Genomic DNA, 26412 nt, shown 5'->3' on the forward strand with positions numbered 1-26412 from the left:
ATGGTGCTTTCAAGGATCTCATGATTAATTACAATAAAATATGATTTGCATAAGATTGAGTATTTACAAGATGGATGGAAGATGGATGGAGTAAAGTAGTAAGAAAACCACTCCTTTCCTGGAGGTGATATGAACAGATATACAGATAAAAAATCACAAAAAGGCTGATGGAAGCTTACATCCATTTTCACTGATGGGCTCTCTACTACTGGGGTCCTGTACTTTGTAGAATTGTATAGTTTGACAGTAGCACTGAGCTTTTTCCTGGCCACGTAATTAACCTGAGAAAACAGGCTGGCTTCATCATATCATGCAGGTCATGTATAATAATACAGAATAGGCCTTCCTGTGCTAACAGATAACCTCCAAATTTCAGTAGCTGAGCCTAAAAAATAGTTTTTATCACCTGAAGTCTAGTGCAAGTTCCTTCATATAGAGCTTTGTGGATTCAAGTTTTCTCTACCCTGTTGTGCCACCATTTCAAGAGCATGAAGGTTTTGTGGGATGTTTTTAAGGGCTAAGTCAATCATGACCACATCACTGATAGCCATATGTTATTTTCCAGACAGTAGTTACTTGGCTTCAACCTACTAGCATGAAACCCTAGACAGATATTTTTCTTCTGTGCCCGAAAAGAGAAAAATAAAATTAAGATTCAGTGAAAAGACAGTGTTTTGGTTTATTTTGTCCTGCTGTAACAGGATAGCTTAAACTGGGTAATTATATTAAACAGATTTATTTGCTTACAATTCTGGAGGCTGGAAAGTCCAAGATCAGGAGAACAGCAGCCACAGGTGAAAGTCATCACATGGTGGAAGGGAAAGAGAGCTAGAGGAAGGGCTGAACTTGCCCTTTTATGATGAACCCATGATAACAGCATTAATTTCTTTTCATTCACAGGAGCAGAGCTCTCATGGCCTAATCACCTCTTAGTGGTCTCACCTCTTAATAGTGTCAGAATAACAAATTTTGACATGAGTTTTGGAGGGGACATTCAAACCGTAGCTTATGATACTGTCACTTTCGTCATGTGACATTTAGATCCCCATGAAACTGTTCAGCCTCTACTCATTCCCAATAGTTAGCCTTTTCCAAATTTTGAGATGTTAAATGAGGCAACTGAAAAGGTTAGATAGCAGTTTCATGGTATTTTTTAGCTGCGAAAGTCAACTACGAGGTAGCAGTTTTTTAAGTTGAATAAAATTCTATTGCTGTGTATCTTCAAATAGTGCCAGAACAGTTCTACATACTTGGTCATCTTGAATTATAATTCTCCATTCCTGTTACTTTCAGCAGCTTTCCCTATTCAGCCAATGGAAGTTTGATTTTGCCAGTTTTGCAGTCATTCTTGATTCTTTTTTCCCATACCCAATATCAAATTTATTTATAAATAGAAAACCATTGAAAGCTAGTGTTTTTAGTGGTTAGTTACTAAACGTACATATAGAAGTATGCTTAGTATCCACCCACTTCTTGCTGCCTCTGTTGCTCCCAGTTAGTCCAGATTGCCATGCCTCTTGAATGAAATAGCCCCTTAATTAGTACATGTGATCCTGTCCTTGACTCACTATTTCCACCTTTGCCTGTATCAGTATTCTATTACTGTGTAAGAAATTACGCCAATACTTAGGGCTCTAAAACATTTATAATTTTATTTTTTCTGTGGGTGAAAAATTTGGGAGCAGCTGAGCTAGTGGCTCTGCCTAAGAATTTCTCATGAAGTCACAGACAAGCTGTCAGCTGAGAATGAAGGCCTACCTGGCGCTGGAGGATTGGCTTCCAAGGTGACTCAAAGTGACAGAAAGTTAGTGCTGATTGTAGGCACAAAGTTTCTCACTGTATGGGTGTCTCTAGAGGGCTTCATAAGTGCTCTCACAATGTGGTGACTGGCTTCCCCAGAGCAAATGACTTAAGAGAAAGCAAGATGGAAGCCACAATATTGTTTATGACCTAATCTTAGAAGTCACAGTCATCTCCACAGTATCCTGTCGGTTGGATGGATCAGCCCAATTTAGTGTGGGAGGAGACTACTTAAGAGTTTGACTGGCCAGGTGCCGTGGCTCATGCCTGTAATCCCAGCACTTTGGGAGGCCAAGGTGGATGGATGACTTGAGGTCAGGAGTTCAAAATCAGCCTGTCCAACATGGCAAAACCCCATCTCTATTAAAAATACAAAATTAGCTGGGCATGATGGTGCATGCATGTAATCCCAGCTACTCGGGAGGCTGAGGCAGGAGAATCGCTTGAACCTGGGAGGTGGAGGCTGTAGTGAGCCAAGATCGTGGCACTACACTCCAGCCTGGACAACAAGAGCAAAACTCCATCTCAAAAAAAAAAAAAAAAAAAAAAAAAAAGAGTATGACTACTCAAAGCAGGAATCAATGGAGTCCATCTTGGAGGCTGGCGACTACACTCCCCAGGGCCTCATCCCCACTCAGCAGCCAGAGAAACCTTTGATGTGCAGATTGGATCGTATCATTTTTCTGCTGAAAACTTCAATGGCTTTCCATTTCACTTAACATAAGAGTCAAAGTCCTAGAAGATTCTATATTATGTAGCCCCATTATTACCTCTCTGACTTCATCTCCTTTTGTCCTTTGTTATATATTCCAGTGATACTGGCTTGCTTACTGTTCCTACAAGAGGCCAATGGCAAACCCACCTCAGGGCTTTTGCACTTGCTCTTCCCTTTAACTTCACCAGACAGCCAAAGGGCTCACTCCTTCATTTTCTTTTGGTCTTTATGCAAATATCATATTATCAGAAAGACCTTTCCTGAGCACCTTATGAAATAGTCTCCCTCCAGCTTATTCTCCCTCCCTTTACATTGCTTAGTTTGTATTCATAGCGTGTATAAGCACTGATGTTTGAGTTTGTCTGTCTCTCTAAACTCAACCAAACTTTATTAAAACATTTTCTGTTTTGTTCCTACTCTGTCAATACTTGTTAGTGTGTTTGTTTACTGGTAGTTTGAGCTACAAAAATTGCAATATGATTCATCTTATAGTAGGAGGTAAATACCTGTTTAATTAACAGATAGGTAGTGGATAAAATGGTGACTTTGGGCTTTCAAATAAATGAGGAAAACCACACATCTGTAATTGAATGGCTGTGGTATTGATTAAAAATATTTAAAGTACTTTTTTGGCATTTCCCTTCTGGGGAAACTAGTTTGCGCAAGACTTTAGAAACTTTTTTTTTTTTGAGGTAAATTTAATACTTTGTTTCTATTTTTTAAATGGTGAGACAGAAACAAGTAATCATAAAGGCTTCAATGTTTAGTTCTGATTTAATGAAGGTCTATTATAAAAGCTGTTATAAATCTCAGGCAATTAGGTAAAAAATAGATTTTGAACATGGATTTTTTTAATCCACTCTGTTTCTCTAGTTGAGACCACTGTTACTCCAGGAATAGACATTACACCTTAGAGTCCTGTTTGGGGTGTTGCTGTTTAAAGTGCTTATTTGATTTATAAATTCACTAAGTAGAACTTTTCTTAACACCAAACTTTTTATGTCCTAGAGCTCCTTATAATGAAAGTGGAAGGTCAGCAACTAAATAACCTCCAATGTAATATTTTGTAATAATCTATGGTATTATGTAGTAGTTTTGATTTTCAGTCCTTTTGATATTCAGATGTTCTTCTGAATAAGAATGAGTTTGCAAGCAAGGATTGCAAACATTCTAGAAAGAACTGCGATGTTCAATCCTGAGTTTGATTTATGCTTCAGACTTTTGGCATCTGCCAAACCCAAAAGATGTATGTGAGTGCAGAAATATTTAAGAAAACTTGCAGGGAAGCAAAAGGCCATGGAGCCTGCATTTTCTGATTACTATAAACAGGAAAGCAAAGGAAATTGCAACATTTGCCCTTTGATCTTGCCCAAGTCAGTGGACATCATTGAGGAGTACCTAATTAATAAAGGATGTTATTCTAAACGTAGAACTCAATGCTAGCTACCAAAACCATACTCATGGCCCAGCATGGTGGCTCACACTGTAATCCCAGCACTTTGGAAGGCTAAAATGGGTGGATCACTTGAGGTTAGGAGTTCAAGACCAGCCTAGGCAACGTAGTAAAACCCCGACTCTACTAAAAATACAAAAATTAGCCAGGCATGGTGGCCGGTACCTGAAATTCCAGCTACTTGGGAAGCTGAGGCAGGAGAATCGCTTGAACCCGGGAGGTGGAGGTTGCATTAAGCCAAGATTGTACCACCTACACTCCAGCCTGAGCAACAGAGTGAGATTCTGTCTTAAAAACACCACAAAAAGACAAAACAAAACAAAAAAACCATATTTTCTGAAAGCAGTGCATATATTTTTTGGGAAACTAGAAAGAAAACTTTAAAAAGTTCTAATGAGTACTGGCTGAGTAAGACTCAAGTACCCTCTGAATAGTAAATATTCTCAAAACTCATATTTTCTTGATTTAGGGCTCAATTATATTCTGTTCATTTTCAATTGCAACACTGAAAGCTCTGATATTTTGCGATAGGGTGATGTCTTTTAGTGGAGAGAGGTCTGGACTTGGGATCCGGCGATCAGAGTTTAATTCCATGCCCTGCTGTATATTCACAGGGTGGCCTTAGACAAATTATGGAAAATAAGCATTGATATGTGATGATCATTGTATGCCTAACTCACAAGGTTGTTGTGAGTATGTTTAAATAAGAAAAGGTATATGTAAGGTCTTAGCACAGCTTTTTTTGGCACATAAAAAGCTCTATATTCTAATGTTGAATCTTGAAGCCTCTTACAGAAATATTTGTATTTGTAGCTCTTGGAATAGGTCATCTCTACAGATTTCTTGGCTTACAAGCTGATAAATGATGCATAAGTGTTTCATTTGGGCAATTCCTAGTTTTCAGGAAGTGCGAATTTGAGTGCCTTTTGGCAGGCCTTGCACATTTTAGCAGTTTGCCGCAAGCCTTGCTACTCCCTATAAGTTTTTAGTGGGAGAGTAGAAGCCTGTCTGTTTCTTCCCTATTTACCCATTTCCTCTTATTCACGGATCACCACTGCTCTGACTCAAATCACCATAAATTTGGTTTGCCTACTCACCTTCAGGAACTTGGCCTCTGCCAGTTCAGTCTTGTGAGGATGATGAAAGTTCTGCCTCTGAGTAGCTACCTCATCCTTTCAGCCTCCCCAGGAGTACTGCTTAGGACACTTCGAATGCCTTGACAGGGAAATTGGTGTACAATATCGGGCTCACCTCGGTAAGCTTTTCTCCTTGGCTGCCTTGGTACTTCCCTTAAAACAGAGAATAATCTTCATCATCACCATTATTTTCTCTAGTTTTTCAAGACCTTGTCAGCAAAATATTTAGTTTGTTCCAAGTCAGTCCATTTGCAGAAGCTTTCCTCACCCCGCTTGATTCACACATTTATTACCAGCCCGGCCCTTGAGACATTTAATATGGACATTCTCAATTTAATGTAGCCAATGGCAAATATTTTGGTCATGTGAGCAATGGCCACCTCCTTTGTATGCTTTACACACTGATATTTTTCATCTCCAGGTTTTCATTATGTGGAACTTTTACTAGTAATAACAGTGATCCCTCTTTATTCTTTTAATCTTTCAAGATCTAATATTTTAGTAATACTGAGTTTGCTTCAAAGTTAAAAGCCAGGAAATGAAGTCTATTTGCGGAAGAGGCAGTGTGACCTGTTAAGAAGTCGCTGGCCCCTTCTAAATCGGTCCTTTCTCATTTGTTTTGTCACTTCTAAATCAGTAAAGACTAGATTTAGGCTTTGTCACAATTGCTTGGAGTCCTTGAGCAAGTCACTTAATTCTGGTCATTTTTGGCTAACTAGAAACTAGTATTTCCCAAATTCTGTGACTCTTGAGAGGCCATGGGTGTGAGCATGAGGGGTAGAATGGCTGACAGAAGACACATACGTACTTTGGTCTATAATTTTGTGACTTAGTTAATGGAGCAGTTTCCTCTTTAAAAGTAATCCTACCCGGCATTTTTTTACATTGGAAATATTCCAATAATTAACCACATCTACAATTCCTCTTCAAGCAATCATGGCCTTACATCTCTGCTTTTACTGTCCACTGGTCTTTGCAAATAAAATGGGTATTTGTGATCGGCATAAAAATTCAGATCCTGGAGTCCAGTAAGCAGCTCTAACTTGAGAGAACTGTTCCAAGACCTCTGGTTTCAGGCCATTCCCTTAGAAGCAGGTATCTTTGTAATAGTCACAGGGAATCCTCATTCATGCTTTCCCGTGTGTGTTCCTGGCAACACCCTGGAACTCTTAAACATTCCACCGCCTGAGTCTGCAAGGAGTTCCTACTCCAACCTCACCACAGCTGACCTTTACTCACCATGTCTCCGTTTCCACCTTTCTGGAGTGTGATTTGGGATCAGCCTTGTTCCAGAAGGCTTAGAGGGGGATGGGAAATATGCTCATTTGCCTTATTCTGTCTGCAAAAGGTCAGAGTGGACTGACTGCAGTGTCAGGGTTAGGGGAAGCAGTGGAAGGGGAGACAAGCAGGAAGGAAGGGATAATTTAACTGAACCCAATTTGAACCTTTAAGCAGTTCAGTTCAGGGACAGCACTGACGTCAAAGCTGTTTCTTATTTTATAAAAGCCAGCCTGTCTCATTCAAGTAGCCCCCCTTACCTTCTGCCAGTCCCAAATGCTGGGTCATGACCCTTTGACTGATTGTTTATTATAACCTTAGTTCAGGTAACGTTTTTCTTAGTGTAACTTACCCTTTTCTTTCTCTTGTAATATGGGGCCCCAACATTTTTTATACCAAGGCCAGAAGGACAGAGGAGGTAAAGAAAACCTTAAGAAACATATCGGATTACTTTTACACCCTTTCTCCTTGAGATTTTGTATCTTAAATGTCTTTCCTCACAGTGAGTCCATGCCTTTTCAAAACTTAAATTTAAAATTCCCTTCTTTGTACTGTTTAAACTAGCACAAATGATAAGAATTCTTAAATAAACTAAGTCAGAATGTAAACAATTGCTATGATAGTCAATTTTATAACTGCATTTAAAAATAAAAAATTGAGTGATTATTACATTGATCCTAATATGTGACTAGTGTGATATTATACTTTGCATACAGACTTTAGTTATATAACATAATATTTACATCAGCTTAAATCTGTGTTCACCACTGTACTTGATACCTTTGTTTTGGGAGCCACAGATTATTGTAGGACTCACACTCAACTAACACTGGAGAATCTTCTATCTGGTTGCAACCAAGTGGGCACTTTCACATCCATTACCTCATTTAACCCTCACAGTACCCCTGTGAGAGGGATTTAACTCTATTCTATTCTTCTCAGAGAGCAAGGTAATGCTTAGGAGGGTTTTGTGATTTGCTCAGAGTCAAATCCTTCCAGTGCTAACTCCTGTGACACCCTTCATGAACCCTCCCCATCCTTCTTTAGTCAGAATTAACAACTCCTTTTTTTTTTTATTTTTTAATTATTATACTTAAAGTTCTGGGGTACATGTGCAGATCATGCAAGATTGTTATATAGGTATACACATGCCATGGTTAACCACTCCTTCTTTTAAATGCTCACAAAATATTGCCATGGCTCTTTTCTATATTTATGTAATTCTGCCTTTTTAATATTATCTTTCTGTCAATATCTGCCCTCCAGAATTTTCTTTGTCTCAATGGGATCATCAAGGGCAAGGCTCGGTTTTCTTTTTTTTTTTTTTTTTTTTTTTTTTTTGAGACGGAGTTTCACTCTTGTTACCCAGGCTGGAGTGCAATGGCGCGATCTCGGCTCACCGCAACCTCCGCCTCCTGGGTTCAGGCAATTCTCCTGCCTCAGCCTCCTGAGTAGCTAGGATTACAGGCACGCGCCACCATGCCCAGCTAATTTTTTGTATTTTTAGTAGAGACGGGGTTTCACCATGTTGACCAGGATGGTCTTGATCTCTTGACCTCGTGATCCACCCGCCTCGGCCTCCCAAAGTGTTGGGATTACAGGCGTGAGCCACCGCGCCCAGCCTTGGTTTTCTTTTTACTTCCCCCCAGTGCTCAGCATGCATCTTACCCATTTATATCAGTGGCTGTGCTCATGTTCTTAAATTGAATCAAGTTAACCTATGTCTATTCCATTGCTATTTGTTGATTTCTTCATTCAGCAATTAACAACCGAATGCCAGTGAGGTGGCAGACTAGAGGCTACGGTTGTGGAAGTGAATAAAGCAGACAGAAATCCCTGTTTTTGTGGAACTTACATTCTAGTAAAAGGGAATGAGCAATCAATGAAATAAATGAGCAAATTATGTAGTACCAGAGGGGATTGTGTTATGGAGTTACAAAGCAGATCAGGGGAAAGTTGAGGAGATGTTGCAAGTTTTAAATGGGCATTCAAGGAAGAGCTCACTGAGAAAGTGACGTGTGAACAAAATCTGAAGGAGGTGAGGGAGTGGACCATGTATGTCTGACACTGACTCCTTAAAATCAATGTAAGTCTAAAAATTTGCTAATGGTAAAGCCTAGTGTTGGCAGACTTTTCCATCCAATTGTAGCTATATTTAGTTAGGAATTAGGAATTCAGTTAAGATTAGGAATTATCTTGTCTGCCTCTTCTGTCTCCATTTTATCAATGAGGAAACTAAAGCTCAATGAGGTCAAGTGCACTTACTTTCTTAGCCTTAGATAGACCAGAAAATCTCAGCAGCCTACTGAAAATCCAATTAAACATTAAGATCCAGGTCATTCATCTGTCCATCCATTCACGTACTCGTCAGCTGTTCTCTCATACCTACTCTGGCAATTACTGCTTTAAGGATGGAAACAGTGTCAAAGAAGCTGGTCTGTCCTTGGTGGACTTTATAATCCACATAGAAGACTAGCCCCACACCTAGGAGTTTGGTGTTTCTAAGGCAAAGTATGAATTTAAATTAATAGCATAATCACTAATAATGGAGTTTGTCAGGTTCTGAATCTTGATCCAGGCACTAAAAAAAAAGACACAATTTTTGTTTAGGGAGAGAGAAGGTCATTTGTTCCATGCAAAGGTCACAAAGGAATTCTGCTATTAACAGGGCAGACAGTACTGACATCATCTGCACTGGATTGGAAATCCCACAATGAGAAATAGAGACAAGAACTTTTAATTCAACGTATAAATTCGATGTCAGTGGGGAAAATAGTAATTAAGCTTCACTTCATTTCAGATGTGGACAGATTAAATAAATGTCTTCATATCTCTGGATTGCATTGACCCCACTAAACACTGAACAGGAAATTAAAGGCACTTCAAAAGCATATTAATGCATATGTTAAATGTCCCAAGCTGATATTAATGTTCTAAAATGTTACTAATAAGTAGGAAATCTTTGATTTTTAAAGCAGTTTGTTTCTTACTAAAGAGAAAGTGGTTCACAAATCTAGCTGACAAGCAGATGATTCTGCTTGTCACCTGAGGAGTGTTTAAAAAGCTATCCCCAGATGTTTTGATTCAGGAGGTCCTGAGTGGCACAACAGAATAAGTATTTCTAACAAGCTCCATATGCATTCAGATCATCAGCCAGGTTCAGAAACTGTACTAGAAGCTCTGTGTTCCCCAGGACTGTCAGCTCCTCCTTCTGGATGTTAGAAACCTGAATGATATACTGATTTCAATTTTACTGTCTTATTACACATGCAAAAGGTCTGGAAAGGAAAATGTCCTCTATCATTGCTTTCATAGTTTGACATATTTTGACTTTCTAATGAGTTAGTGCCTAAATGTTGTTTGAGGTGATTTACATTTTATTTCCTTTACGTGGCTGAAAAAACGAGACACCTTATCTTATTTCAATGGGAAAAGTAATCTATGCAAATAAAGTGAGAGATATACAAAATTGGTGCTCATAAAATGAAATAATTTGATTATTGTTTGGCTTTATTGTACATAAACAATACGGCAGGCACAACTGAAAGATGGAAATAAGACGACCAACTCCATAGGTCAAACAAGAGATTATGAGGTATTTAGTATGGTTTCGGCCCCGTACTTAGGGCTCTGATGAGTAATAGCTGCTGGCGTTTGTTTAAGAATCTCCTTGATATATTTCTCAGGTTGAAACCTACTTGGTGTCTCTGGAGAAAGGGTGAATGTGCATGTGAGGAATCTCAGTGAGTTGTTTCATCTGGCGTGGACCCACTGTAGAATTACTAACCTGATTGGTTTTGCTCAAGTCCCAGTAGATTTGAATCAACAGAGACTTAGGCAGTGGTTGCAGACAGCATTGCTTTGAAGAAATGATCAAATAGTTCCATTAGATCTGGAGTCTACTCAAAGTATAAGATAAACTTTGTCATGAAGCGCAGTGTTTAGCTTTGCTTAAGAATCTCAGAACTGTCTCAGGCCCTTAGGTCAACCTGGAAACCACTTTTGGCTCCCTGAAATGGCCCACATGAAAGACGCATTTGGCCCTAGATTCCATGTTCACTGCCATCACATAGATACCTAGAAACGTACTTGGTTTCACCGAATTCAAACTATACTGTCATCCTGATCTGTTCTATTTTCCCAACTATTCTTAACCATCTCATCTTCTAACTTTGTGATTACATTTCCTGTTTCAGTCATCCTGCCATGAGTACCCTCCTGCTTGGTACTCCTTCCTGGGCTCTGACCTCTGACTTGGACCCTTAACTACCCTTTGCCCTCATCTCATTGACAATATCAGAGTCAGCCATTAGAGGAAAATAAACACCCCGTTCTAGGATAGGATAATCAAAGACAATACAACCTACAGCATGAAGATAGCTTTGTTAAGTGGTGCTGACAGAGAAGGAAGAGCTGGAGTTAGGAGGGACCATGTGCTAGTCAGAAAGGTCTCCCACACCAGGCTTCAAGGCTCAAGGTGAGACTAGACTAGTTTCTTCTCCCCGTACTAACACATCCGGTCTGTGTCACTCAGGTTTGTTTGGTTTTGAACACAACTAAAACCGGCTTAAACATAAAAGGGAATGTTTCGATTCACAAAACTGGAAAGTGTGGGATAGTAGTAGCCTCAGGCATGTTTGGATTGAGATGTTTAAATAACATCATCAGGACTTGGTCTTCCTTTCTCCCTCTCTCAACTCTGAATTGCCTCCATCTCCAGTTCTCTACTTGCATAATCAGATCAGAGCCAGAAACTCGAAATTTCTCTCATCAGCTCAGGCAGAAACAGAACACTTTTTCCCTCGTTCCTATATGGGCTTAGGCCATTTTGTGGCGTATCTTTTTTTGTCCCCCAAAGATGTTCTTCAGTTTCGCATGCCTTTTTTACAATAATATACCTTTGTCTCTCTTCCCACCAGGAAATGGAGTCTATTTCCTCTCCCCTTGAAACATGGCTGGTCTTTTGCATTGCTTGGACCAACAGAATGTGCTAGGAGAAGTACCTAATGTAGATGACGGGTTCACAGGTGCAGCAAACCACCATGGCACGTGTATACCTGTGTAACAAACCTGCACGTCCTGCACATGTACCCCAGAACTTAAAGTATAATAAAGAATGCACTGGGTTCATGCTGTGCCAGTCTGGGCCCAGGCCTCGAGAGTCTTGGAGGTTCCTGAGTTCTTTTTCTACCTTGAACCACATGTAAGGGATTCAAGCTATTTATGTGAAGACAGGCTACCTGTAGAGAGAGGCTCAGGCGGATGAGAGTCACTGTGAAAATAAAAGCTTCACGGAGGAGAGAGAAGTTTTCCCGAATGACTGCCAGCACCCAGACCCCAGTCATGAATGGGAATCTATTTTTGACCTTCCAGTTGAACCCAGGTGTCAGTATGCAGCTGCATAAGTGTAGCCAATGTCATATAGAGCAGAGATGGTTCAGGCCCACTGAGCTCTGCCCATATTCCTGATCTACACACCTGTGAGCAAGAAAATAGTTATTGTTGTAAGTTATTAAGTGGTAGGACAGTTTGCTATCCAGCAGTAGAGGACTGGAATAGTCTTGTACCTACCCATTCCTAGACCTACAGAGTGGCATGGACCCTACTAGAAACACTAAAATTGATGATAAGGGCTGTGTGGCCCCAACGGAAATGGGATAGTATCGCAGGAATAATTATGCATAAAAAAGCCCTCACAAGCTCACCTCCTCACCTACTTTGGTTACTTTTCCCCAATTTTGTCTATACTTCTGTTTCTATTTGTCTTTATGGAGCCCATAAATAATAAAACCAATTGTAAATCTTTGTTTTTCTTACATATGTCACAGTCAGGAAAAGAGCATTTTTTATCTACAAACAGATTTTAAGTGCTTATAATCAGGACATTTCCACATTTTGCATTCTTCTGTCCTGAAAAATCTGGCTTTGAGTGTCTGTGTATAAGATGAAGATGGCTTATATATACAATATGCTGAAGAATTTAGGTTCTATAGCAAAAACTGTATATACAATGGTGTGATGTCACCTCAAAAATACTCATTAATACTGACCATATTATGTAATATCAGAAATCACAGAAGGAAATTAAAAAGCTTATGGGTTGAGATCCATTAAACACATGAATTTAACATTCATTGTTTCTTAGTTCATTCCAAATTTCTTACTACAGTGTTTCCTAGGTGTGAGGAATAATTTGAACTTTTAAGAAATGAATCTTTCATTGGGAAAGAATATTATCTTTACAACTTGTTAAAATAACTGTTAAATAAATAGAATAAATAAATTGAATCCTGTCTTCGCACTAAAAGAGCTGGTTGACACCCTCCCTCATTTACATGTAAGATTTTTGTTTACGCACCCAGGGATAACGGGAAACTTCTTGACAGGACCTGTCAATAATTCCAAACTGATACAGAGGAATTCATCCTTTATAGTGTGTAGACATTGTCAATGACATGAGTCTGGTTCCCGCAGCCTCCCTCTGGATGTACTCTGAAGTATCCTCAAGCGATTTATTCCTCTCTACACGTTCCTCTCTTAGACTTTCCAAGGAGGGAGGCTATTCTTTTCTGTTTCTGGTCAGACAGGAAGTACATTTAATGCTTTTAGACTATGTGCATGTGAATATGAACTGTCAGGCATTTCAAGAAGTCAGTGACAAGCACATAGAGTAAGAACAAACAGCTAATTATAAATATTCACCAACCCAAAGTGCTTTGATTCTACATAAGTAAATGAAATCATATCATGCTGACCCCTCCTACCACAGTTCAACTGGTCCCGGTGGATTTGTTTTTAGTTTTGCTTTAACTCTGTTTTAGATAAAGCATTGTACAAAAACTTGGAATGTGTTAATTTCTTCTATGATTTCATAAAGTCTCCAGATCTTTGGTAGAAAAATAGGTGCATGCTATTTGCAGGATGAATAATGAACAAGTATTTGGAATTTGTCAAGGGCGAATTCAGTCTGAGACAGGAGTTACCTGCCTGTAGCTTGTAACAATTTTGGGAAGTGCTAGTATTATTGTGTAGCAAGTAGAACACACTGTACTTATAAATTTCAATATGAAATAAATGATGCATGATTGTGGGATTAAGATACTATACTAATTCATGTCCAAAGAAAGCTACTGGGTGATTAAGGTTAAAGTGGTGTTTCTCAACTCTGCCACTCATGAGGTTTTGGGCTGAATAATTCTTTGTTGTGAGAGGCTGCCCTGCAGATTGTAGGATGTTCAGCAAAATCACTGGCCTCTACCCTCTGGATGCCAGTAGCATCCGCCCCACAAACTGAGACAACCAAAAATGCCTGTGGATATTAACTAATTTCTGCTGGGGCAGGGTACAAGAGGGGAATCATCCAAGGTTAAGAATTACTGGCCTGGAACATTCTTATATGTTAACATTTGTGATTTGCAATTCAGAAGAAAGTACAGTGGATACAATCATCTTAAAACTTAAGTGTGCCAGAACATAACTATTTGGGGAAACTGAATTTATAATGTGATACCCCTCTCGTAGGGTGGCAGAAATTTAATCATGGTCAATATAGCATTGCCTTTTCCCCCCAGGGTATACCAAGCCACAGAGATGTAGTGCTCAGGAATGAGGAGTAGGAGTCCTCTGTAGAAGTCCAATCCTGTGCCATCTCCACTCTTCTTGATAACACTTACAAGAACGAATATTGGTAATGGCTAGCCAGACACTAACATCTTATTCATACGGTCCCATTAGATCCTCTAACATCTGGGTTCTGAGGACTGTTCATTTCAAAAGATTATGGCAAAAGTGGACACAGATTCTTCCAACCTGGCCTTAGAAGACACATAGCATCAGTTTCACTGTGTTTTGTTACAAATGAGTCACCAAAGCCAGCCCATGGTTAAGGAGAAAGGAATTAGACAGTACCTCTTGGTGTGAAGTGGCAGGGCCATGTTGCAGAAGAGCACATGGGATGGGAGATACTGTTCCTGTCATTGTTGGAAAATGCAGCTTTCCGTATCTGTGTTTGGTTCCTGGCCCTGTCATTTACAAATTAAATGGCTTCTTTTCCCCTTTCAGAACCTAAACCCCCAAATTTCTAAAATAAGAATTGAACTCAATTATGACTAACTTCTCTTCTGGCTATAAATAAAATCATCTTTGTAGACTCCACATAACCCAGGCTATGTCTTCCCAAAGTTTAAACAAGTCAATTCATCAGGTTAACAAAAAAAAAAAAAAAAAAAAAAAAAAGATTAAAGGAACAAAGAATTCTGCCATTTTGATGAATCTGCAATCAACATTAATTCAAATATAAAATTTCGAAGGAATCTGAAGGTCAGGCTTCCCCTGGAGCATTGGCTTATCTAGTGCATTTTTAATATATGTTCTAAGAAAGCAGTATACCTAATAACTATCTTAACTTCAGCTATTTGATTGATCAAATACCTTTGTGTTTAAAGATGAATATCTATATAGTAGGAGATAAGGTAGAAACAGGAAGACAGCTTGTTAAGACTGTGTCACTGTAATCTTTTTCTCTTAAGGTAATATAAAAGGCACTTTTAATGAGTACTTCTAAACTTAATGTCTCTGAATCAAGGCAAATCACTTAGTTTTTAAATGGAAGATCACAAAGAATAGTCTTAATCCTTTATGCTATGGTCTCTGAATGTTTGCTTTCCCCCCACAAATTCATATGTTGAAAGCTAATCCCCGGTGTGATGGCATTTGGAGGTGGGGCCTATGGGAGGTGATTAGATTGTAAGGGCAGAACCCTTGTGAATGGGATTAGTGCCTGGTTTGTCCTTTCCACCTTGTGTACATTGGAAAAGGCTGTCTATGAGAAAGCAGGCCTTCTCTAGACACCAAATTTGCTCATATCTTGTTCTTGGACTTCCCAGCCTCCAGAACTATGAGAAATAAATTTGTTGTTTATAATTCACCCCCTTTATGTTATTTTGTTATTGCAACACAAACAGACTAAGACACTTGCACATAGGTAGATTGGAAGTTTTATAAGGCCTGTTTTTCAATGTTTAACTGGGTGGATGGCATAATTACCACAAACACAGATGTGTTACGGTAAAACAAACATATTGTACACAGAGCATAGCAAATACAGTCAGATCAGATTTCCTGAAACTATAGGCCATCATAGGCAGGTAGATGCATTGTTTCTGTTTTCTTTTTTAAGTTTTCTAAAGTAGTATAATCATTCTTCCCTCTCTAATCTCTCAGAAAGTGGAATTACAGTTGTTGACCTGGTTATCATAGGCTGGGATCAAATATGGCAATGGATAAGAAGAAAGATAAGTTAGGATTATTTTTGAAAAGTTGTCAAGAATTTTAGTATCTTGATGATAATATGCCTCAAAGTCATGATGATTAGAAGATATCTTTATTAAAGCTGTTTCTCTCTTTGAAGGATGTCACTAGTAATAGGCAACTGTTAAAAGAAATTGACTCAGATCTTGAAACTGAGGCCATATGAGCAGGTCACATTCATTTACAATGTTAAGGTGATAATATTCATGTAGTTTAAAAAGTCATGATATATAAAGTCAGAAAATTTGGAAAACTCAACTTTACATCTGTGACTCAGTCACTGGGACGACTCTCCTGCTCAGGCTTAAGTCTGCTAATATGTAAAATTGTATCATTCCATCCAGCTCTTGAGTCCTGCCTCCATTATATTGTCTTACAATAGCAAGTTTTCTGGGTGATGGATAAGAGACTTTTGTAAGCATCAGCACTGACAACACACATTTGAAAACTCATTTCCATCATTTTTCCCCTTACCATCCTAACTCAAGTTTATGCTCCTAACCCAAAATCTAAAGACTCCAAATTAAGAATGTTCACATTTGTGATTGGCTTGAAATTATAGCCTGTTTAAACCATGAATAAAAAGAAAAGCAGAACTTGTTCAAATATTGAGCTAGTTTTAAATGGCTTCAACTGAGAGATGACACTTGGGAAATCACCTTTTCATTATAGCCATAGAGTTCTCATGTCATACCTCATTTGAACCCTTTACTGTAGCATCTGAACTATGCTAGGCAAAGAGAATTTTATGTCTAGTATTGTGGGATATTATTGTTATTTTTTTAAATGCCCTAAAAATGTTGAATCAAATTCAGAACTATTTTTGAGTATAATAGAAATTCAAGAAATGAAAATAAGACACAAAAAACCCAGCATGGTTGTTAGGGAAGCCGAAAAGAATGATAGAGGTATGCTGTGGTAGACGAAGGGTCACATGGAGGGAAACAAGCTGTGCAGTTGCTAATGGGGTCAGGTTGAGATTGGCATAAGAAATCCAGTTTTTATCTTTGAGAGTGCCAATGATGCCAAATTCCCTTTTTTTCTTCACGAGTTTATAACCTTCTAAAAATAATTCTTTGTAGCTCAAGGTTCAGAAAGCTTAATTTGCATTAATACATGATGTGCTGTGAATGTGAATATCAGGGCTTTTTATCTGTGCCTCAGAGAGAAGCATAGACAATAACCAAACCTTGTAACTCTTTCAAAAGACAGACAGGTAGGGCGTTCATTTTCATTCTCTTTTGCTGCAGTGGGAGGGTGGAGAAGGCTGAGGCATAACATGGTTATTACTTTGCTGCTTAGGAAGATAACCAACAGGGTACCCAAGGAGGGCAGCATATTTTGGAAAGCATGTTATTCAGCTTAGGCTGACCAATGCTGGATGATTTAAGCTTTATCTGGCTCTGAGTTTGGTGAGGTCTTCCGTGGCGGCACTTGTTTCACAAGCAGCAGGCAGAACTCAGGAGATTAGAGACTCCCAGCTCTCAGCCCAACTTGCATACTCTTAACCCCGGGGAAACAGATCATGTCATTCTTGTGCGTTTATCTCACTGGTGACCTCTTCCAGCTTCCACAGATAATGTGACCTTTCTTACATGAGTAAATAGAAGTTGGGGATTTTACCCAAAACAAGCCCTCAGAATAAAAGGTACAGATGTATACTCAAGTTCTTTATTTTTATTTTTTTCTTTTTATTTGAGAGAGATGGGTTCTCACTGGGTTGCTCAGGCTGGAGGGCAGTGGCTGTTCACAGGCACGATCCTGCTACTGATCAGCACATGAGTTTTGGCGGGCTCTGTTTCTGACCTGCACCAGTTCACCCCTCATTAGGCAACCTGGCGGTCCTCTGCTCTTGAGAGGTCACCATATTAATAGCAAACTTAGTGTGGGCATCCAATTAGCAAAGAGTACTATAGCCCAGAGCTCCTGGGATCAAGTGATCCCCCTGTCTCAGCCTGCAAAGTAGCAGCTGTGACTACAGATGCACCTCTATAAAGCATCTTCACATACCGCACACTCTTATAGTCACTTTATTTTGAATAACCAAGAATCCTGTTTGGAGAAAACAGTTTCGTTTAATATATCCTTCTTTGATCCTGGTTTTGAATACCTATGGAGGTCACATGAAAAGAGTTTTCTTTTGAAAAAGGCAAAGAAATGTAATAGGGTGTTTGATGTCATTAGGTACAGGCTTTGTGACCTTCAAAAGCAATAGAGCAGTGCTTATGTTGTGGAGATCACCCATAAACACATACAGGATGAATAAACAAGTCACATATCCTGATGTTTTATAAATGAATGCTTGAGGCTCACATTTAAAATATTTTAGATGTTTCTACAAAAATTAGATGGATACACTGGCATGTTCCTGTAATCTGAGCTACTCAGGAGACCGAGGCAGGAGAATAGCTTGAACCAGGAAGTCAGAGGTTGCAGTGAGCCGAGATCTCGTCACTGCACTACAGCCATGTGACAAAGCGAGACCCCGTCTCAAAAAAATAAATAATATTTTAGATTTTCCTAGTGGAATCATTTTACTTGGATTCAAAAAGTGCAGCATCTCTAATGAAAGTAAAATGATGTATCCTGAAAGAGTCTTAGATTATGAAAATATGGTTCTCTTGATGGTGAACACTGTTGTAAAAGATATATGTGAAGGATTTCAACACTATTCCCGTTTGAAACGGGAAGGAGCAGGACTTCTGAAGGTAATATTTTACTAATGCAATTTAATTTTACATCCTAAAGTGGGAAATTAATTATCTTAAATATGTATGTAAGCATTCAATCTCTATCCCTAGAAGTTTCTATATTTATGTCAGTCAAGAATTTTTTCTGACATTACCTGACTGAGAAAGCAGAAGACTGAGTTCTTTGTAGTCTTGTCACTTGCAAGTCAATTTATTGCCTATTTATTTAGTCAGATCAAAAATACCCTAAGATATCTACTTCTAAATGAGCTAAGGATCACCTCAAAAGCTGTAAATTCACCAGAACAACATCTCATGCTAATGGGATCTGGGACCAGGAAGTGATAAGTAAAGAGAAGCAGAGGTAGAGTGTGTCAGGGCAATGGTTTGAAGACTTAGTAATGGGCTTATGTACCTAATTTATTGCGGCCAGGATAGGAAAAATAAACAATTCATCTTGGTGTTTTCATTCACTGGAGACTATTGTTCACTAGAAAAAAAAATACCTAATCCATTTAGGTTTACATTCAGTTTTCCATTTGTTCAACAAAATTTTTTTAAGAATTGAGGCCCTATAATGTTCAAATGTTGTACTGAGTGCCAAAGAAACAATGGTTAACCAGAAAGACACAAGTCGCTATCTCTGTCAGCCGAATATGGACTGGTCTTACAAAATGGGTTCTAACACATAGGTCCTTTGCTTCCCAGGTTTGTGCTCGGAATAACTGAGGCAGATTATATTTATTCATTTTAATTTATCAAATATTTGGTAAATACTGAGTTAGGCACCCAGTAGTAGTGATTATTAAAAACAATTTCCCAATTATGTGGAGCTTGCAGTCTAGACTCTAGAGGGCAACAGAGGCACTGATCAAGTGATGACACAAGTTGATAGTAAAATCCTGAGAGAGATAAGAGCAACAAAGAATAAGTTTTTATTATTGCCAGAAGCTAAGTAGAGGCCTTTGAATTTTGATTAATCCAAGTAAAATATACAGGTAGAAAAGTAACCAAATCGTAAATGTACAACTCTATATATTTTCACAAACAGACAATGACCAGCATCTCAGAAGCCTCCCTTGGCCACCCTTGTCATTACCCACCCCAAGGGTAACCAATATCTGGACTTCTAAAGCCATGAATTATTTTTTCCATTTGTAAACTTTCTATAAAATGAATCACATAGCTTGTGTTTTGTGTGTGTGTGTTGACTTTCTGTGTTCAGCATTACCTTTATAAGACACATTCATGTTTTTGTTTATAAGTCATAAAGTATTCCATTCTATATGTATATGTTATCACCTATGCCATTAATTGGCAATGGAAGTAGTTTCTAATTTTTTTAATTTTTCTTTTCTTTTTTTTTTTTTTTTTTGAGACAAAGTTACGCTCTTGTTGCCCAGGGTGGAGTGCAGTGGTGCAATCTCGGCTTACCGCAACCTCTGCCTCCCAGGTTCTAGCGATTCTCCTGCCTCAGTCTCCCAAGTAGCTGGGATTATAGGCATGCACCACAACGCCAAGATAATTTTTTGATTTTTTAATGGAGACGGGATTTTGCCATGTTGGGCACACTGGTCTTGAACTCCTGACCATGCGATCTGCCTGCCTTGGCCTCCCAAAGTGCTAGGATTACAGGTGTGAGCCACTTAGCCCGGCCTCTAATTTTTAAACTTTTTCTAATTTTAAAAATTCTTGTCAAACTATTCCAAAGCAGCTGTACCATTTTGCATTTTTACTGGCAATGCAAGAGCTTTTCAGTTCCTCTACATGCTTACTGGCCCTTGACACGTTCAGTCTTTTCACTTTAACCATTCTGTTGAGTATACAGAATCACATTGTAGATTTAATTGAATTTCTAAAGAAGGAGGGGAGGGAAGGCTCCGCTGAAGAGCTGACACTTTAAATGATGATATGTAGTTAACAAGATGACAATGGGTACTCCAGGAAGAGGGAATGGCATCGTGTAAAGATCAGTGGCCAGAGGCAGCAAGGTGGGAAAGAGCTGATGAAGGGAGCTAGGTGGCTGAAACAGGAGTGAACAGTCAGAGGAGATGAGGACAGTTGTGTCTGGAGTTGCCTGTTAGTACAGAACCTTGGAGAACTAAGGAGCTTTATCATCATACTCGGACCAAGAGAAAGTCATCACCAGACCCTAAGCAGAGGAGAGGTGATCAGATTTGCCCAAATCACTTTAACTGCTGCATGGATTACAAATTGGATGGGCCAATGGATAGAGGGAGGGAGAAGGATATTGATAGGCAGTTACTCTAATAGCCCAGAACAGCTTCAGTTCTTCCAGTAAGGTGTCCTGTTTCAGTGGCTGCTTGGTCTGCCTGGGCATCCGGTCCATAGTAGGCCTAATTTAAGAGCCTGCTGTTGCCACAGCCTTGGGACCTTTTGTGATGTGCAACCCTTGGGGACTGGATTATACTCCACAGTAATGTGAGAAAAGTATAGCCACAATCTTAGCATCAGTCTGTTTAATCAAGAAACCTATTTAATAATTTCTGAGTACTTGAGTAAAAGATTGATTGATTAATACAGTTAAAATGATGGCTTCTTTGTCTTTTGTATTTACTGAGGTTAAGAGGAATGTTGGCTTTGTCTTTTATTGATTAAATAAAGGCCCATGACTAATTGAAATATATAGATGTGGTATATATGGATGTTTATACATGAGACAGCTATGTAAGGACAGAATAGAAGTTTCCTCTGTGAGGTTATCAAGTGAAACCTCAGTAGATGAGAGCAGCTATCTAAACAGTCATTAAAATGACAACATAATGATCTGGAGAAATTAATTTAGAGAACATTAAAAAGTAATACATGCAGAAATATCTCGATGTGGGTGTTTGGGGAGGTGGGCAGAGGATGTATGTGAGTGTGACTGTGTGTGTATGTGTGTTGGTGTTATAGTCTGAGTCCTACCATTAACTCTGTTATTGGACAATTCCCTGACTTTCCATATGTTGTTTTCTACATGTGTGAAATGAAGGAACTGGGCTTAGATAATCCTTAAGGACTATGAAGCTCTACTGTCAGAGTCTTCCAGTATTAATCAGCCATAATAACATGCTCTCTAATGAGCCCTCCGTCACAGCCTAATACCTGAGTCTCAAATTAGAAAATTAGGATGATTAGAACACGTAGAAATGCATAAGACTTCTGTAGATTTTTCTCTGCAGCCCTGAGAAACTGTGGATCTATCTTTTTTAATTCTTGAAATGATTGTTTCATTTAGTGGTTATAGCCAAAATATAATGATTTGGTTAGCATTATTTATTGACTGTCAATTCAACTATCAGAATACTTAAAAAGTAGTTCCAAATGTTAATTTGCCCTAACTTTGAGACCATGGAGATACAATTGTGTTGTACTTTCTAATTCATATAAACTGACATGATTAAAAGTAATAATATTTGAGAGTAATTATAGAGACCATCATGAACATTAAGCAACAAAACGTGCCTTGAGAACAATTTCTATTTATCTTCTCTGCAGATAAGAGACTTAAGATAAGTTTCTTATCAATAAAGCAACCTAAAATCGTCTCTAAATATTAGAGGTAGTTCAGTGGACTAGAAAGCCATTAGACAGTTTTTTCAGCTGCAGCAAGATAAGAAATAAAATCTTGAAATTTAAAAAGAAAAATTGGTTAGCAAATATGGCCATACTACCGTGAACACTCTCAATCTCGGCTGATCTCAGAAGCTAAGCAGGATTGGGCCTGGTTAGTACTTGGATGGGAGAAAAATTGGGAGAAAGCCATGTTGGCCCAGAAAAGTTTTAAGCATTCGTATGAATAAAGACTTGATATTCCTCTTTCGATGTTCTTCTAAAATACAGGAATTATGACATTTTCATCTACGTAACACTTCCAAGGATTGCAATTTAATTTCATTCAGGTGATAGCAAATGCTTTTGGGAGCTATCAGTACATTATTCTATTAATAATGTTGTTACCGATTTATTTTGTATCTTGGAGCTCTTCTTTTGACTCGTCTGCAAATATTAAGGAACGTCTGTATTGTGTCAGACTCACCTGTAAAGACTTCTGCTGAGCCCTGGAGGACCTACATTTCCGGACTTGGAATCTTGACCCAGAGAATTCATTATCTCTCTGTGTGTGCCCAACTGTTTGATGATACATGAAACTAGCCAAAATAGTAAGTTAAAGTAGAAACTGTAAGTTACAGTAGTTACACAGACAGGTAAACATAAGGCCAGGAAGCTATTAAAAATGAACAAAGTGTGCCAACATAGGCAATGGGGACAATCTGGAGAGTGTGTTTCATTTAGAGGGACCAGCTGCTAGGAGGGACATGGTCCCACTGTGACTTGGTATCCTGGGTTTCCCAAAGTTCTTAGAGTATTTGCTCAATTTTTAAATGTGGGTAACTAAATTCAAATGCAAGTAAACACTTTGTGAAATAAAGAGTATCTGTCTACAGTCCATATAAATCCCATTAAGTAGCACTTTGCAAAACCCGTTAAAAGGATAAGAAATCTGAAGGAGCTATATGTCAAGTTATATTAAATTGAATCATATAACTTTGCTATTTTTATGGGTTAAAAATGCTCAGATATCAGTAATTCCTCTAATTCAACCTGAATAGTCTGCAACCTCAAAGTAATGAGACTGGTGGTCTGCATTGCCAGAACCAATATGCAAATTAGATGAAATAGAATGTTACAAAGTGAGTTTTAAGTTTTCATGAGTAATTACTCTTGTCCCCCCTACACTGAGACATCTGGTAAAAGCTGTGGGCTTTCTTAGATACTTGCACTTTTACATAAAATTGTGGAATATGAGGAAAGGGACTGAGAAAACCTAGAAGTCAAGGACTTCAAGTTAACCCATGTGTAAGGAGATCCAACTACAGTGGCGTATCAGTCTTCTAGGGTTACCCTAGTAAAATACTCCAGGCTAGGTGACTTAAACAATAGAAATGTATTTTCTCACAATTTTTTTTAATTGTACTTTAGGTTCTGGGGTACATGTGCAGACCGTGCAGGATTGTTGCATAGGTACATACATGGCAAGGTGGTTTGCTACCTTCATCCCCCCATCACCTATATCTGGTATTTCTCCCCACGTTATCTGTCCCCAACTCCCCATCCCCAGTTGTTCCTCCCCAAACCCCCCCCAACTGATCGCAGTGTGTGATGCTCCCCGCCCTGTGTCCGACGTGTTCTCATTGTTCAACACTCGCCTATGAGTGAAAACCTGTGGTATTTGGTTTTCTGTTCTTGTGTCAGTTTGCTGAGAATGATGGTTTCCAGATTCATCCATGTCCCTATGAAGGACACGAACTCATCATTTTTTTATGGCTGTGTAGTATTCCATGGTGTATATGTGCCACATTTTCTTTATACAGCCTATCATTGATGGACATTTGGATTGGTTCCAAGTCTTTGCTATTGTAAACGGTGCCGCAATGAACATACGTGTGCATGTGTCTTTATAATAGAACAATTTATAATTCTTTGGGTATATACCAGTAATGGGATTGCTGGGTCAAATGGAATTTCTATTTCTAGGTCCTTGAGGAATCACCACACTGTCTTCCATAATGGTTACACTAATTTCACTCCCACCAACACTGTAAAAGTGTTCCTATTTCTCCACAACCTCTCCAGCATCCATTGTCTCCTGATTTTTTAATGATTGCCATTCTAGCTGGCGTGAGATGGTATCTCAATGTGGTTTTGATTTGCATTTCTCTAATGACCAGTGATGATGAGCATTTTTTCATATGTTTGTTGGCCTCATAGATGTCTTCTTTTGAAAAGTGTCTGTTCATATCCTTCGCCCACTTTTGAATTTTTCTTAAAGTCTTCTATAAGTCGGCTCATTTTCTCATAATTGTGGAGGCTACAAGCCCAAAATCAAGGTGTTGGTGGGTGTCGTGTCCTCTGAGGTCCCCCTCTTTGGCTCGTAGGTGGCTCCCTTCTTGCCGTGTGCACATATGGTCTGTTTTTCCTTTGCACGCACATCCCTGGTGTCCCTTTGTGTGTCCAAATTTTCTGTTCTTATAAGGACACCAGTCAGATTGGATTAGGGTCCACTCATATGATCTCATTTAGCATTAATTACCTCCCTGAAGGCCCAATCTCCAAATCACATGCTAAAGTACTAGGGGTTAGGGCTTTAACATTTAAATTTTGGATGGAACACAAATTAGCCCATGATAAGTCATGTGCTGGTGAGTTTTTACAAGTATCTCTATGGAGAGAAAAAATTATTATTTGTAGCATTTGCCCAATTTTTGTGGTGTAAATACTCCTACCCTGTCTAATTTCAGGTTACCCCAGCATGACATCATCAGTAACATGATTTGGGAAGATAGCTGAAATAGCATGCCATTATGTAGCAATTCTGTAACACAATAAACAAAAATCCTCTCAAGGGCATAGATCATAGTAAGATCATTAGGAAGAGATGAGTTTTAGTTTTCATTTTTTAATTCATATCACTAATTGTAAGTTTATAGAATTTAATTTTTAATAATAGCTATCTTTAACAGCCAGCTAGCAAAACTCTTGAAAATTTAACAATGGGCTCCCAAGAGCTGTACAAACCAGCCCTCATCTATCACTGAGTTATGTAGCCCTGAAGTAGAATTCCGTTGTTAGAATTGGAAAAGAATAACTTAGAAACTATAAAGAGACAGTTGATTGGCCGTAATGAGTGACAGGATATGAGAGAAAAGAAACAGGAAGAATTCATAATAAATGAGAGAAGAACGGAGAATTTGGAAGGGGAAGCAAGTTTTGATGGAGCAGTGAATTAGTGGGGCGTAATAGGAAGACTGAGTCCTGGGGTCAGGTGACCTGAGTTCCTATCCTGGTTGTACGCAAGCAGGCTGGGCAATACGGGGCAAGACATGACCTCTCTGAGCCCCAGTTTTCTTTCTCTAAAATCCATCTTCTCCCCCCCATATGATTTCTTAGGAGACATACATCTCTGAAACTCTGGGATCCTGTCACTTAATGTCCTACATAATTGCCAAGCCCTCTTCATTTTTCTGTCTGTATAAGCTAGTTTAGGGGAAAAACAGCCATAATTGAGGTGAGTATCTATCCCGCACCTCTGACAGTCGCTGCAGAACATACACTTTATGGAAAGGGGGAAAAAAACCACAATTCTGTTGTCACTAATGGACAGTTAGCAAGATCATGAAAGAGATTTCTATCAAAATGCTTTTTTTCCCCTTATGATCCTCAGAAGCAGTTACAAGTAACCTATTTCAGCGTGCATCTGTCTTAGAAGAAAGGTGTGTGAACTATATCAGAGACTCAGGCAGCCCCAGTGGAATTCTGCTTTCACTTCAAGTAGTAAGGCTCAGTGAATGCTTTATGATTTGACTACATCATGGCAGGGCGCCTGATCGCTGTGTTCTTGAACAGGTCATTTAAAAAGAAAAACGAGGGTTGTGCACACTTAAGACCCCCTCTGAAATAAAGAGGTCTTCATTGGCTCAGGGATTATTTTTTTCAAACCCTTCTGTGAATATGCCTTCCTAACCATTTCAGAACTGTCTTGAAATGGTTCTAGTCAATACATGGTTATCTGGGGACATAAGTAATCAGCTCATAACATGTTGGTCACCCCTACCTACTTCTTCACCTTGTGTTAGGATGATTCTTGCCCCAGTGCTTCTAAAGGAGTGTTCCCTGGATCAGCAATATCTCCTGGAAACTCATTAGAATGCAATTCTCAGGCTCTACCTCAGGACTACTGAATGAAAATCTTTGTAGATGAGAGCCTGTCTTTTGTCTTTTTTTTTTTTTTTTTTTTTAAGACAGAGTTTCATTCTTGTTGCCCAGGCTGGAGTGCAATGGCATGATCTTGGCTCACCGCAACCTCTGCCTCCCGGGTTCAAGCAATTCTCCTGCCTCAGCCTCCCAAGTAGCTGGGGTTACAGGCATGCACAACCATGCCCAGCTAATTTTTTATATTTTTTAGTAGAGATGAGGTTTCTCCATGTTGGTCAGGATGGTCTCACACGCCCAACCTAAGGTAATCCA

General features: G+C 39.0%; 1 long non-coding RNA gene across 1 annotated transcript; it reads left to right on the forward strand.

Moving 5' to 3' along the window:
• Window positions 1-7268: 7268 nt before the first annotated feature.
• Window positions 7269-18016, forward strand: LOC116542765. Its single transcript, XR_004265346.1, has 3 exons — window positions 7269-7281; window positions 9536-9539; window positions 15229-18016. It is a non-coding gene; the product is annotated as an uncharacterized LOC116542765 (long non-coding RNA).
• The last annotated feature ends 8396 nt before the right edge of the window (window positions 18017-26412 follow it).

The sequence above is a fragment of the Sapajus apella genome, unplaced genomic scaffold, assembly GCF_009761245.1.
Source record: "Sapajus apella isolate SASKATOON/1434 unplaced genomic scaffold, GSC_monkey_1.0 scaffold4, whole genome shotgun sequence".
In the NCBI taxonomy this organism is placed as follows: domain Eukaryota; kingdom Metazoa; phylum Chordata; class Mammalia; order Primates; family Cebidae; genus Sapajus; species Sapajus apella.